Raw genomic sequence first — 16648 nt, forward strand, 5'->3', positions numbered from 1 at the left:
GCGGATCTTCAGGTGATCCATTATTATTATTATTATTATTATTATTATTATTATTATTATTATTATTATTATTATTATTATTTACCTGCAATAAGAAAACCTGACCTGACCTAACAATGATAAAACAGCAAAATTACCATCAGTACTTGACCTGATCTGACCTCACCTAACAATAAGAAACAGCAAAACTACCAACATTTCTCAATAAAATAATAAACCAATAAAAAACTCACAAGAATAATAATGTGTGGTTGTTAGCTAGTTGTGTGAACGAGTGAATGAGCGAGACTTGTGTGAGGCATGAATACGTGTATGAGTGAACGAGCTAGGCTTCAGTCATAAGTGTTAAGTGGAAGTGCGCGGCCTGGCGCCGGGAGATCACCTACCTCCAGCCTTCTGTTCACACCTTCTGTGAATAAACACCTGCACTGTTACCTGCGTTTCCTGTGCCCCTGCTGGTCAAGAGTCGAACATGGCGCAGTGAGTAGGATCAGGACAAGGCTGCAGTGGGTACGGCGCAGAATGGAGAAGCAGTTGGAGGCGCTGGCTGCCCTGCTAGCGCGACAGTCGGAGCAGAGTCAGGCTCGCGAGGAGCGTTTAACCCAGCTGCTGGAGAGAGTGGGGACACAAGCTCCCAGTCGCACCACGGCGAGCAATGAAGGCGAAACCACAGCCCGCAGCACGTCTACCCAGGGCGCGAGGTTCCCGACGTCCGCCACCATCATTCCTCACTTAACGGCGTCAGCATCTTTACGTGAGTTCGACACGTGGCGCCATAAGTTTGAAGGATACGTAACCCTCGCCAGGATAGACTGTCTCTCCCTGGCTGAGCAGAGGGCGGCACTCGCTGCTGTCCTAGACGACGAGTGGACCCGTACACTTCGCTACGGGATAAGCTTACCGAGAGACGCGGAGTTAAGAACCATCCTCGATGCAATGTGTGAGTACCTGCGAAGCCAGCGCAACATCATCATGGATAGAAGAGACTTCTACTCCCGCGTGCAAGAAACGCAAGAAGGTTTTGACGACTTTTTATGTGCTGTAAAGGAAATCGCCAATTTCTGTGACTTTTGCGACCAGTGCATAAACCATCAGCTGCGTGACAGAATTGTCGTTGGGACACGAGACGAAGTGGCTCTGAAACGCATGCTGGAAAACAAGAAACTCACCCTTGAAAACGCCATAGATATTTGCAGAGCATCAGAGAGCGCTAACCAGTGTAGTGCAGTACTAAGGGGCGGCTCTCACTCTTCGAGCCATGGTGTGAACGCTGTCTCGAACTACAGGAAGGGCAGTTTCGGGGGCTCAAGCCCCACGGGCTGTTATCGTTGTGGCAAAGATTGTCGCAGTGACAAAAGGGGATGCCAGGCAATAGATAAAGTGTGTCGTAACTGCGGGAAAAGAGGGCATTTTGCGAGTGTATGTCAGCAGACAGTGAGGAAACGACGAGGAGCTTCGAGGAGTTCCTCAACTGTCTCTCCTCATCGCGGTGCAGGCCCGAGGCGGGGAGCCAGTGCCAGTGTATACCAGCTCTTATCAGGCGTATACACAAAGACGGTGACGGCACGACCTGCGCCCCAGGTGCTCATTACCGCCACACATCCCGCTGGAAGAGACAAGATTACGTGGACTCCTGACTCTGGGGCCGAAACGACCGTTATTGGCCTCGACACGGCAACACTCCTTGGAATCCCGCCCTCCAGCTTGGCGCCCGCTGATGGTGATGGACTTTATGCTGCCGGTAATCACCCCCTCACCTGTGTAGGAACTTTCTCGTCGCACTTGCAACTGGGCGACAGGGAAGCTGAGACTGTTGTGAGCGTGGTGAAGGAGGTGAAGGGGGCGCTGCTTAGCTGGTACGATTCCATCGCTCTCGGAATCCTCCCCGAAGATTTTCCGGCTCAAATCCGACCGCTACGCAGGGAAGAACAGCACACCGGCAACAGCTCCATCAAGTACCCGACCGCCTCGCAGCCACCTCTATCTACGCCCACAGAAGTGATCAGCTGGCCTCATTCCTACGACCCAACGCCACAGCAGCGTGCGGGGCACGCTGCTGCTGTGATCAAGGCCTTTCCCAGCGTCTTCGAAGCAAAGGAAGGTTTACGTGCAATGGCTGGTGGATCCATGGCCATCGAGTTGACAGACGACGCTCGACCCTTCGCCGTAACAGCATCTCGTACAATCCCTTACAATTGGCGTGAAGAAATTAAGAGCCAGTTGGAAGAGCTGCTTAACAAGGGAATCATCGAGAGTGTGGACTACCCTACGGCATGGTGCCACCCCATCGTGCCTGTCCCAAAAAAGACATCTGGTGTAAGGCTGTGTGTTGACCTGACACGACTCAACCGTTACGTGAAGAGGCCCGTGTATCCAGTGCGCTCACCTCATGACGCCATCGCCTCGATCGGGACCGGAGCAGTTTGGTTCACCACTCTTGATGCCAAGATGGGGTATTTTCAAGTCCCCATTAGAGAAGAAGACCAGGATTTAACCTGCTTCATAACACCTTGGGGTCGGTACAAGTTTCGGCGAGCGGTTATGGGTCTCGTCTCGTCTGGAGACGAGTATAACCGTCGAGGAGACCAAGCTCTCGGCGACATACCTAACACCATCAAGATCGTGGACGACATCCTGGCCTATGACTCCACCTACAGTGCGCACTTAGCCCATGTCATTCAGATTGTGCGGCGGTGTGACCAGCACGGCATCACTCTCAACCCACAGAAGTTTACATTCGCGGAAAGAGTGGTAGATTACTGTGGTTACTCTGTTTCTGGACAAGGCTACACGACAGACTCAAAGAAAGTTAAGGCAATCTCTGACTTCCCACGACCACAGCACATCACCGACTTACGATCATTCATGGGTCTTACAAACCAGCTTGGAAGCTTTTCTCCTGCTGTGGCTGCAGCTGCACAACCCCTCAGAGATCTCTTACGCCCGAAGAACAGTTGGTGCTGGTCTCCTAACCATGAAGAGGCGTTTGAGAAGGTGAAACAGTGTCTCGTCAGCCCACCTGTCTTGGCATACTTCGACCCATCATTACCAACGATGCTACAGACTGACGCCTCAAGGATGCACGGATTTGGATTCGTTCTCCTGCAGAAGCACAGTGACCAGTGGAAGATGGTGCAATGCGGGTCAAGATTTGTTACAGACACAGAGAGCCGCTATGCAGTAATAGAGTTGGAAATGGCTGCAATCGTCTGGGCAGTCAGGAAATGTGGCACCTACCTGAAAGGACTCCCTCACTTCGATCTAGTGCTCGACCACCGCCCGCTGATACCTCTCCTCAATAGCAAGTTGTTGGGAGAAATAGAGAACCTGCGGCTGCAGCGCATGAGGGAGAAGCTTGCTCAGTATTCTTTCACAGCAAGCTGGCAAAAGGGATCGACACACTGTGTGCCCGACGCCCTCTCACGTGCTCCAGTACAGGACCCAGTGGAGGAAGAGGATGCTGCTACTTCTGGTGACCTCGACCCTCTCCACTCAGCGGTCATCTCAGCGTTATCTGCCACCAATGAGGACGGCGTCCGCTTAGCACCACTCCAGGATCAGACTGTGGAAATGGTACGTGCCGCAGCAGCAAGAGACGGGGAGTACTGCTTGCTCAAGAACGTCATCATCGAGGGCTTCCCTGATCATTGCCACGACCTCGATCACCGCTTGCGTACGTACTGGCCGGTGCGCAGTCTGCTGGCCGTAGACGACGACCTGGTGGTTTACGGGCCGAGGCTTCTTATTCCTCACAGCCTCCGCCGAGAAACACTAGAGCGACTCCATGACAGTCATCAGGGGATGGAGCGCACCAAGCGACGGGCCCGACAAACGGTGTACTGGCCTGGTATGGACAGAGACGTTGAGAACGTCGTTTCTGGATGCTCACTATGCCGTCCACTCCTACCAAGCCAAGCCAACGAACCTCTCTGGCAGGACACGGACACACCCAGCAGGGTGTTTGAGTCAGTTTCTGCAGACTACTTCCACGCAGCAGGCCGTACATACCTCGTGTATGTAGATCGCTTGTCTGGGTGGCCTCACGTGTCTGCATGCTCACGTCCAGCATCGGCTGATCAGCTCGTTCGTGTCCTTCGGGGTGTGTTCGCCGACACGGGCGTGCCTGTTCTCCTGAGGACTGACGGTGGACCGCAGTTCACTTCTTCATCGGTACGGCGCTTCCTGGCTCGATGGGGGGTGGAGCATCGTGTATCTTCACCTCATTATCCACGCTCCAATGGTCACGCCGAGGCAGCGGTCAAGTCCGTGAAGAAGCTGATCCTCACGACCACACAGCAGGGACACCTGGACGAGGATGCGTTCGCTCGCGGGTTGCTGGAACTGCGCAACACTCCGAGGGCGGAAGGGCGATCACCAGCACAAGTCCTCTTCGGTCATCCTATGAGGTCCTGTGTCCCGGCTCATCATCGCTCATACGCTCAGCAGTGGCAGCGCGCTGCTGATGAGTGCGACGCCAAGGCAGAGCGACTGAGGAAGAAAGCGAAACTTCGCCACGACGCGTCCGCCCGTACTCTTCCTCTCCTGCACCTCGGTGGCCACGTCGACGTTCAAGATCACACGACAGGCCTCTGGGATCGCCTGGGTGTCATCGTGGCTGTTGGGCGAAGGAGAGACTACCTCATCAAGATGGGCAGCGGTCGCGTGATGTGGCGTAATAGAAGACACCTACGCCCACATAGACCTCTTGCTCCCCTTCCTGTCGAGCAGCACACCGCTCATGGCGGTGCAGCGCTTCAGCATCAGGGTCACGAGGAACACCACCATCCCGGCAGCCCGGAGCATCAGGGTAACGGGGTACACCGTGGCCGAGAGCAACCAGAGCGTCGAAGCAGCCGACAGCGTAGGGAGCCGAGACGACTGCAGGTGCGGTGGCACCGTAGCACCTACGATTAGTCGTACGTGTTCATTGTACGCTGTGTTTGTTTTGTGTATATGTACCGTGTTTTCTGTACTTCAATCATTGTAACTTTGTTTCATGTGTTACGGTAGCCATAACAAAGATAAGGAATCTTCCTTATGTCTCGGGGGAGGTGTGTGGTTGTTAGCTAGTTGTGTGAACGAGTGAATGAGCGAGACTTGTGTGAGGCATGAATACGTGTATGAGTGAACGAGCTAGGCTTCAGTCATAAGTGTTAAGTGGAAGTGCGCGGCCTGGCGCCGGGAGATCACCTACCTCCAGCCTTCTGTTCACACCTTCTGTGAATAAACACCTGCACTGTTACCTGCGTTTCCTGTGCCCCTGCTGGTCAAGAGTCGAACAAATAATATTAAAAAAATAACACCATTATTAACCTGACCTGATCTCGAAACTCAGTCTCATCATTTCCTCCTCCTGGTCATCATCACTAACCACGAAGACCTCCAGCAAGGTCACCACTGGTTCAAAGTAGGGGTCATGCTCCCCTACTCTGCTGGTTGACTCCCCCTCCTCGCTCACCACGCTGTCATTGAGGTCTGTCTGTCTGAGAGAGAGAGAGAGAGAGAGAGAGAGAGAGAGAGAGAGAGAGAGAGAGAGAGAATTAGGCTTGGTTGGGCTAGGAGGAGGAAGAGATGGGAAGAGAGAAGAGGTGGTCTAGATGAAAGAAAGAGGAGGAAGAGGAAGAAGAGGACAAACATACATGGATATACAAACAAACAAACAAACAAATATTCAGTTGAGACAAGAAAACTGAAAAAAATGAAAAAAATAAAAACGATATATTCTGACACACACACACACACACACACACACACACACACATAACGAACCAACAAAACAAACAAACAAAACAAACAACAAACACAAGAAAATGAAGAAAAAAATAAGGAAAATATTTACGTTAACTTTTGTTTTTTATCCTTAACATACACAAGAACTCCCCCACTCCCGCCCTCCCTTCCCTCACACACACACACACACACACACACACACACACACACACACACACACGCAAACAATTCCATAAATAAAAAAAAAAATCGAAAATACAATAAAATAAGGAGGCATTTTGAGCCATATTTCCTTATTTCCCCTTGTCTCCTCGTCCCTTAGCGCTCAAGATGGCCGCCCACACCTGCTTCTTACTGGCGGGCAGGTGTGTGTGTTGTAAATCGCTAAATAAAGGAGTAATTAATAATGGTGGGGCATCACCCTCGATCATCCCTCGATTTTCCACCATAGGATCCCCGCCACCCGCCCTCACATATACGCCTATTTTCCCTATTTAAACCTCCGCACCGCCGCCATTCTCGTGTGTGTTGATAGCCAGATGATGTGAGTGTAGAATGGTAGCCATGTTACCTTCTCAAGAGCCATGGTGTCGCCGATGATGATGGATAATTGTGGCTGCCTCTATCAACCCCTCCGATGCAATTTTGTACGCAGACTCACCATCTTGATCTTGATCTTGATGGTACAGGTGGCACAGGATCACTCCTGAGCCAGGCCTTTGGATCGGCAACTCCTGTAGAAAGGGAAAAAAAAAAAAAAAGAGAAACGAACAGCATCCTCTATCCTAATTGTTCATACACCTGGCACGCCACATTCTCTCCAGAAACTCTTTCACCGCCTCAATCATCCTTTCATTGGCCTCTCTACACAGTCCCAGCAACAACACCATCCATTCCTTTCCTGTCTTCTCCACTCTTTCATTCCTATCATGCCCTAACTCAGTCAGTATCACTTGCATCATCTCATTCCTGTCTCTGGCATACTGCACACACTCCAGCACCACATGTTCCACTGTCTCATCCTCTCCCATGTCACACATCTGGCACACTTTGCTGCGGGACTCAGACCACCTGTAACTCCTTGCATTCACATCCATACACTGTGCCCTCGCTCGGAAGAGAAGATCACCGCCCAGGCTTCCATCATACCACCTTTCATACCTCGGGGCCTCTTTCTCCTTGTACCATTCCAGGGTCTTCTTTCTTTCCATCTCAGTCTTCCATTCATTCAGTCCCACACATTTCACTTCTTTGTCTATCTCATTCTTCCATTTTCTCACATCCCATTCGGCTCCCACTCTTCCTCCTCTTGTTACCACCCATTCACGGTCATTTTGATTCCTAGCAGCCATTCTTATCGCCCACACAACTTGCAATTCATTCCTGTCTGTCATTCTCATGCATCTCTTCCTCCATTTGCTTCCACTTTCATTCCACAGGTACACCTTCCTTGCTATTCTTGCATCATCCATTCTCTCAAGCCTAATCTTGTACCTAAGTGTGGCTTTTGTCAGTCTTTCTCTGAAGGTGCTCCATCCCATGTCACCTCTCAAGGCTTCAACTGCTGTGCACCTCGGTGCACTCAGTGCCATCCTTGCTACTCTATTCTGGCCCACTTCTAACTTATCAATTTCACTTTCATTCCATGCAATCACATCCATACCATACATTATACATGGCACAGCCACACTCTTCCACACTTCTCTCAACACATCATACTTACTTGCTCTCATTCTTGCCGCGCTTCCCAATCGACCTACCCACTGGTTTACCATACTTATCTTTTCATTCTTTGCCTTTGCACACCCACTAGGACTCATCCACATCCCTAAGTACTTGTATTCTTGCACCTGTCTCAACTCATTCTCTCCAAGTCTCCATACCACATTACTTTCATCCTCTGACCTATTCACAATCATTACTTTGCTTTTCTCACTGCTAAACCTTACTCCAAAGTCTTTACCATAGCCATCCACTACATCCAACAGACTTTGAAGCTCATCTGCCGATTCACTCATAACAACTACATCATCTGCATAAAGGAGCACACATACTTTATCATTCCCCACACTTACCCCTACATTCATTCTTCTCATCCTGGCTGCTAGCTCCTCTGTATACAGGCTAAAAAAGGTTGGTGACAATATACAGCCCTGCCTAACTCCTCTCTCACTCTTCACCCAGTCTGTTTCTATGTCTCCTAGCCTGTATCTAGCTCTTGTGTCCACATACATACTTTGCACTACGTTAACTATCTTTGCACTCAATCCAATCTTTTCTAAGACTCTACCTAACATTTCTCTGTTCACTCTATCATAAGCTTTCTCTATATCCAAAAAACCTAGGTACAATTTACCCCCATCCTTCTTTTTCTTCTCAATCATTTCATTCACCACAAACATATTGTCCTCAGCTCTCCTGTCCCTACGAAAACCATTCTGTTCTTCACCCAGCACTCCAGCTCTCTCAATCCATTTACACAGTCTCTCATTCAACACTGCACTGAAAACTTTACCTACTGTATTCACTAATGCAATTGGCCTGTAGTTCTTCAGCTCATTCTTACTCTTAAATCCTCCCTTATGCAACAGACACACTCGGCTCTCATTCCACTTTCTTGGCACTCTCTCTTCATCCCACACTCGGTTGAATAACTCAGTCATTCTGTCTATCACTACCTCCCCACCATTCTTGTAGAACTCATAGGGTATATCATCTGGACCTGCTGCCTTGCCATTCTTCTGCCTTCTCACACACCTCTCCACTTCATCCCTATTGATTCTTTCATCCAGTTCATCTGCATTCTTCCTTTCCAGTGTTACACATTCTTCTCTCACACAAAATATCTCACCTACCCCACCTACTTCTTATTAACTCATTATTGCCACCACCCTCCACCACCACCATCACTGCTACCACTATTACTTCTTCTACTGTTACTACTACGACTCCTACTACTACTACTACTACTACTACTACCACTACTACTACTACCACTACTACTACTACTACTACTGGTACTGCAAGAGACTCGTACTCACTCTCTCAAGGAAACAGCCCTTCTGCAACACACATCATTATTGCCACCACCCTCCACTACCACCACCACCACCACCACCACCACCACTACGACTACTACTGCCATCACCACCGCCACCAAATAATGATTTGATTCTACCTGCCATTACTTTCTACAACTATAATTTAAAAATGGTTCTTTAGCATATAATAGCAAAAGAAAGTTCAAGGTATTTATGTTTATGTATTTTCTTTGTTACTAGTTTGCTCTTTTATTATAAAAATATTGTCAAATTTACTGATTATTACTTCTATAATTATAATCACCTATATTATTTGTGTGTTGCCAGTCAGTGCTGAGTGAATCACCCGAACTTCATCGTCTTTCTGCCAGGGAGCTTCGGCTCGGCAGAATATGCCTTATGCATTTTCATATTTGTACTGAACCTTATAAAACCTTATAAAAACCTTAAACCACCATCGCCACCAACACCACCGCTACCACCGCTACCACTACCACCGCCACCACCACCACCACCACCACCACCATCACCGCCACCACCACTATCACTGCCACCACTGCCACCACCACCACCACCACCACTACTACTACTACTACTACTACTACTACTACTACTACTACTACTACCACCACTATTACTACTACTACTACTGGAGAAGACTTTCCGCAGACATACCCTCAGAAACAGGACTAAATGCATCCTCCTCCTCCTCCTCCTCCTCCTCCTTCTCCTCCTATTTTGACCCAAGCAAAAAGGAACGTCGAGAAGGGACATATACGCTCAAAGAGACGTATCAACGCGGTAAGGCGAGAAAGGGAGACGAAGAGAGAGAGAGAGAGAGAGAGAGAGAGAGAGAGAGAGAGAGAGAGAGAGAGAGAGAGAGAGAGAGAGAGAGAGAGAGAGAGGGGAGAAAAGAGGGCAGGTAACGAGAAAAGGGAGATAGAGGAAGATGGGAATGAGGTAAAGATGGTGATGGTGGTGGTCTCTGTTCCATGGAGAAGAAGAAATGGAGGGAGAAAGGAAGGAAGGAGAGGAAGGAGAGGGAGAGGAGGAAGACAGAGGATAGGGAGAAAGATCATATCACGATTTCCAGCCTCAATCAATTTGCCAAACGACCTGTGAGAGAGCAGCGATTCCTCTTTCTTCCTGTCTTCCTCCTCCTCCTCCTCCTCCTCCTCCTCCTCCTCCTCCTCCTCCTTTTCTTCTTCCTTGTCTCTTTCATCGTCTCCTTGTCTTTTCTTTCATTGTTCTGTTTATTGTTCATCTTTATCATCGTTTTCATCCTCGTTCTCTTCTTCTTCTTCCTCCTCTTCCTCTTCTTTGTCTGTTTCATCGTCTCTTCTTGTCTTTTCTGTCATTGTACTGTTCGTTGCTATTATCGTTTTCAGCCTCCTTTTTTTTCTTCTTCTTATTCCTCCTCCTCCTCATCTTCCTTGTTTCTCTCATCGTCTCTCTTCTCCTCCTTGTTCTGTTCACTCCTCATCCTTGCCATCTTCGTCGTTTTCATTTTCCTCCCCTCCTCTTTCTCCTCTTATTTTCTCTTTTTTTTTGTTGTTGTTGTTTTGGCCAAATAAAAAAAAAAATGCTTTATATGGACTATTGGCACCTTATTTTCTTCATGTACTTTAAATAGTCACAATGTAAATAATCTGCAAGTATGATAAAATGTTTGAGGATGTTTCAATCTTTTCTTCTTATCCCTCCTCTTCTTCTTCCTTTTCTTCATTGTCTTTCTCATCGTCTATCTTGTTGTTTTAGTATTCACTGTTTATCCTAGCTATCACTGTTCTCGCTCTCCTCCTCCTCCTCCTCTTCCTCCTCCTCCTCTTCCTCCTCCTCCTCTTCCACCTCCTACTTCTCCTCCTCCTCATTCGCAGAAAATTAAGACTTGAGTTTTTATTGTTTTATTATCACCAAGTCGAGTGAGAGTTTTAAAGTGTTCATGTTGATTTGGATTCCCTCCTCTCTTTTTCCTTCTCCTCCTCCTCCTCCTCCTCCTCTTCTCAGGGTTACTTCTTATATACTCGTATCTTCTGGGCTTATTGTTTTCCTCTTCCTCTTTCCTTTCTTCGTTGGGTTTTTCTTTTCCTTTTTATTTTATTTTATTTTTTGGGGGGTAAATGTATTCTGGGTTACTTCTCTTCCTCTTCCTCTTTTCCTTGGCCTTGTTCTTATACATTTTTTATTCGGTTTTTTCTTCCACTTTCTTTTGCTTCGTTGGCTTGTAAATGTTGTTTTTTTTCTTGTAAATGTCTCTTTTTTTTATATTCTTCTTCATCTACTTGTTCGTTGCTGTTGTTGGTTATTGTTGTTGTTTTCATGTGTTCGTTTTGATTTCTTCTTCTTCTTCTTTTTTCTTTTTCTTTTCTTTTCTTTTCTTTTCTTTTCTTTTCTTTTCTTCTTCTTCTTCGTTGGCTTTCTTTTAAAATGTTTTTTTCCCTTCCTCTTTTTTCCAAATTTTATTCTTATAAATGTCTTGTTTTTGGTCTTCTTCCCTTCCTCTTCCTTTTCCTCTTCTTCGTCGGCATTCTTCTAAATGACTTCTTTTTCTGCTTGTCTTCCTCTTCTTCATAGACCTTTTCCTGATAAATATCTCCTTTTGGCCTTTTCTCCTGACTCTTCCCTTTAGGCTTTCTCTTTACAAATGTCCTTTTTTAGGAGGAGGTTAAGAATGGTGCTTCTCTTACTATTCCTCTTGTTTTTCGTCGGCTTTCTCATAACTGTCTCTTAATTTTATTATCTTCTTTCCCTTCTTCTTCTTCTTAGGCTTTATCATTTTAACTTTTTTTGAAGAGAGGTGCTGACCAAGGGCAATATGATTTATGAAAAAAAAGGCCCATTTAGATGCTTGTTTCTTAAAAAAAAAAAAAAAAAAAAAAGATATCAAAAGATTGGACCAAAAGGATTATCAAAAGCTGGAGAAGTGTCTTGAGACCTCCCACTGAGGTGCCAGTCTCCAGAGTCAAAAGCGGTCGTCAAAAATTAAAGGCTAGGTGTCTTGAAACCTTATTTACTGTCCTCTTTCCTGTTTATCTTCTATCACTCCTCATTTATGTAACGATGAAGACCAAGACGGTTTTCAGTAATGCTTTAGACTTTCAGGGTGCTTGAGATTGATTGCTTGACTGACTGACTGACAGATGTAAGCCACAGCAACATGGGAGTCTAATTGCTAGAGAGAGAGAAAATAAATGAATAAAAAGGTCTGTTTACACGCACACAAAGGAGGATGTCAAGCAGTGAGTGTGAATATAAACACTACCACCGCCACCACCACCACCACCACCATGACCTCCATCACCACTACTACTACTACTACTACCACCACCACCACCACCATGACCTCCATCACCACTACTACTACTACTACCACCACCACCACCACCACCACCATGACCTCCATCACCACTACTACTACCACCACCACCACCACCACCACCACCACCATGACCGCCATCACCACTACTACTACCACCACCACCACCACCATGACCTCCATCACCACTACTACTACTACTCCCGCTACCACCACCACAACAGCAACAACAACAACAACAACAACAACAACAACAACAGTCACATTAGTTACATTATGTTATTCCTCTTGTCAACTTTTTAAATATTCGCTCAATTTTCCGTGTGTTATGAATCGACAAATGGAAATAACCAAACTCTCTCTCTCTCTCTCTCTCTCTCTCTCTCTCTCTCTCTCTCTCTCTCTCTCTCTCTCTCTCTCTCTCTCTCTCTCTCTCTCTCTCTCTCTCATTCATTCGCAATCAAGAGGCAAAATTTCTCATTTCTTTCCAAGGCGCCCACTCCTCCCTCCTCATTAAGCCGGGTCCTCCTCATCTTTCTTCTCATTTTCATCTACCTCCTCCTCCTCGTCCTCCTCCTCCTCCTCCTCTTCCTCCACGCTGCCAACTCCATTTCTTCCTTACGTCATTCCTGTTCTAGATCATCTACTCTTTCCTCTTTGTCATCTATAGCCTCCTCCTCCTCCTCCCCCCTCCTCCTCCTCCTCCTCCTCCTCCTCCTCCTCCTCCTCCTCCTGTTGGGTGTTTAACGAGCAAGAGCAGAAGGCGTGTGGTGATCATGGTGGTGGTGGTGGTGGTGGTGGTGGTGGTGGTGGTGGTGTGTGTGTGTGTGTGTGTGTGTGTGTGTGTGTGTGTGTGTGTGTGTGTGTGTGTGTGTGTGTGTGTGTGTGTGTGTGTGTGTGTCGCCAGTAAACAAGGAGTGAAGAATTGTGAGGGAAAATCAAACTAGGATCAAAACGAGACTTTAATTGCAATCAACTCAGCATTCTTCTTTTTTTTTTATAAACTCGACCAATAATTGCATCATCTCCTTTTCCTTCATCCTCCTCCTCGTTCAAGAAAGACCTTCTATTGCAACGTTGAAAAAGAGAGAGAGAGAGAGAAAAAAAAAAAAAAAAAACAAGCCACAAATTCCTCGGCTGTTGCTTTAACACTGGTAGAGGAATATGCAGTAAGTATTCTTCCCTGTATCCCTCTATCCCCGTGTCCCTGTGTCTGAGTCTTCCTGAGGGCAATATTGGAGGCGCCCTTTAGTCTACAGTGGAGTGGAAGCGAGGGGAAGGGAAGTGGAAATAGAGGGGAAGTGGGTGGGAGGATTGGGTATTGGTGTGGATGGTTGTGTGGTAAAGGGGAATGAAGGAGGGGAGAACCAGGAGAGGGGAAAGAGAAGGGAGAGCGAAGGAAGACAAGCGTACAGGAGAGGAAGAAAGGAATTAGGGAGAAATATAAGAGGGGAAAAGGTAGAAAGGGAAGAGAATAGAAGAGGAAGGAAAGCACTGTAGGATAGAGGGAAAGGAAGAGAAGGAATGAAGGAAAAGTAGAAGAATGGAAAGAGAGGATGGGAAGGAAGAGAGCAGGAGACGAAGGGAGAGAGTGCAGGACAGAGGAAAGGAGCTAAGTCAAGAAGGAATAAAGGAGAAAGTAGACGAGAGGAAAGAGAGAGGATAGGGAAGACAGACAAGAGGACAGGAAAGAAAGGAAGGAAGGAAGACAGTATAGAATAGAGAGAAAGAACAGGAATGGAAATGAATAATAGAGAAATAGAAGAGGGGGAAACAGATAGAGGAAAGGAAAGGACAAGAGGACTGGAGAGGAAAGAAGGAAGGGAGAGAATACACGATAGAGGGAAAGAGCAGTGTCAGGGAGAAATAAAGGAGTGATAAAAGAGGGGGAAAGAATGGAAAAGGAAAGAAAGAAAGAAAGAGAACAAGAGAAGAAGGAGAGGGAAAGTAGTGAGAGGGAAGTAGTTTATGGAAAGAAAGCAAAGAAGAAAGAAGTGCCGAGTCGAAACAAAGAGGAAGAGGAAGAGGGTAAGAAGTAGGACAGAAAAACAGAATATGGAAGTAGGAGAAAAAATGGATTAAATAAAAGGAAAAACTGAAAGAGAGGAAAGCAGACATTTAATTAAAAGAGAGAAACAAGGAAGTAGGAAGGAAATGAGGAACAGGAATGTGGAGAGAATGAGAAGAAGACCAAAAATGAGAGGAGAGGAGGAAAATGGAAGAGGAGAATGGAGGGGAGAGGGGAATAATGGAGGAAAGAGGATTATTATATGATACGAGCGAGCGAGCGAGAGAGAGAGAGAGAGAGAGAGAGAGAGAGAGAGAGAGAGAGAGAGAGAGAGAGAGAGAGAGAGAGAGAGAGAGAGAGAGAGAGAGAGAGAGAGAATTTATTCAGGATCTATTTAGACCACTGCTACCCACACTTAGAGCGAGAGAGAGAGAGAGAGAGAGAGAGAGAGAGAGAGAGAGAGAGAGAGAGAGAGAGAGAGAGAATGTGGAATGTGTATGTCAATGATCTGATGCACCTCGTTCCTACCGCGAAGGCGTTTGCAGATGACATAACACTATCCCACAGCTACGGACTGGAGGAGGAAGCTGCAGCCAACCACGACATCAACGCCACCCTGAGCCGTGTTGCAGCCTGGGGAAGGAAGTGGCAAGTAAAGTTTGCCGCTCACAAAACCCAGCAGCTCACTATCAACAGGACAAATAGAGCCCCGCGCCTCACCTTCAACGGGGAGACACTGACGCCGCGGGATGAGGTGGAGGTGCTGGGGGTCACTTACGACCGTAAGTTGACCTTCAGAACCCACGTGGAGCGACTCGCCAGAGAGGCCTCAGGGAAGCTGGCATCCCTGAGGAGAATCTCCTACCTCCTTGACGCCAAGGGACTGGAGTTACTCTACAAGGCGCAGGTCCGCTCCTCCTTGGAGTACGCGTGCCTGGCCTGGGGCGGCGCGGCAAACAAGCACCTAGCTCTCCTGGACAAGGTGCAGGACCGAGCGGCGAGACTCATCAGGAACAGTGAGCTCGGCCTTCAGCCTGCACTGCACACCCTCCAGCACCGACGAGACGTGGCGGGCCTCACCGTCATGTTCAAGGTGCAACAGCAACGGGTGCCGCACCTACAGGCTCTCCGGCAGCCTGCCCGACATGCCGAAGTCACCACCAGAGCTGTCACACGTGGCCCTGGGGAGCTGCACCAGCCCAGGTGCAGAACGTGGCACCATCAAAGACAGTTTCTGAACACATACATTGGCTGGTGGAACGAGTTTGTTACCGTGCAGCCAAGTGTTGAGGGCTGGACCAGGCAGCAGTTCAAGACTGCAGTGAATGTGTGGTTGTAACAGACAAACAGAGAGAGGCTTTCAGATAGAAGGCATTAATAATGACTTCCTTAGCCTAAATTGTTGTATGAAATATGTAAAGTATATGTACAGCAACTCTGTAAACACGTATCATGTAGATTTGTATAAATAAAAAAAAAAAAAAAAAAGAGAGAGAGAGAGAGAGAGAGAGAGAGAGAGAGAGAGAGAGAGAGAGAGAGAGAGAGAGAGAGAGAGAGAGAGAGAGAGAGAGAGAGATTAAAATATTGTTAGCATGTAATATGACGTACTTACCTTTTATAACCTCCCTTCCCCCCACCACACACACACACACACACACACACACACACACACACCTGAGGCGACTCATTAACCACGGGCGGAAATTGTCACGTTATTTGCAGGTAAAACTCTTGACACCGGAAGCAATATGTCGCAAGGTAGAAAATAAGGAAGAGAGAGAGAGAGAGAGAGAGAGAGAGAGAGAGAGAGAGAGAGAGAGAGAGAGAGAGAGAGAGAGAGAGAGAGAGAGAGAGAGAGAGAGAGAGAGAGAGAGAGAGAGAGAGAGAGAGAGAGAGAGACTGGCTTAATGAGCATGGGAAGAAGGAAAAAACGGAGAAAAAGGGACAAAGGAGAAGAGGAAGAAGGAGAGAATTAAATTTTAACGGGGAAAAAAGGAGGAAATATTGAGGGAAAGAGGAAAACAAGGGAGAGGCAAAGAGGAGAAAATTCTAGTCAAAGGAGGATTAAAAGTGATTCTTCAAGTAGAAATTGAGGGGAAAATGAGGGAGGGGAAAACAGGAAAATAGCAAGGAAGGGAAGAAAAATAGGGATGGTGAAGTGAATAGAATGATGAATAAGGGAAAATTTATGATGATGATGATGATGATGATGATGATGATAACAGGAAAAAGGAAATATTACAAAATGGAAAGGATCAAAAATAGAAAGGAAAAATAAAAGAAAATATTAGTGATAAGTGTAAGAGAGAGAGAGAGAGAGAGAGAGAGAGAGAGAGAGAGAGAGAGAGAGAGAGAGAGAGAGAGAGAGAGAGAGAGATGGATGAAGAAGCTAATTTATGAAGGGAAAAACATATTAGTGAAAAGATAAATATAGAAAAAAAAACAAAGAATATAACTTAAAAAGAAGAGAAAAGGAAAAAAAATCAAGAAATGACAGAACAAAGAGAAAGAGAGATAAAGAAACAGGAAGGAAATTTGTAAGGATGAAAAAAT

This window comes from Scylla paramamosain, unplaced genomic scaffold (assembly GCF_035594125.1).
Source record: "Scylla paramamosain isolate STU-SP2022 unplaced genomic scaffold, ASM3559412v1 Contig13, whole genome shotgun sequence".
Lineage (NCBI taxonomy): Eukaryota > Metazoa > Arthropoda > Malacostraca > Decapoda > Portunidae > Scylla > Scylla paramamosain.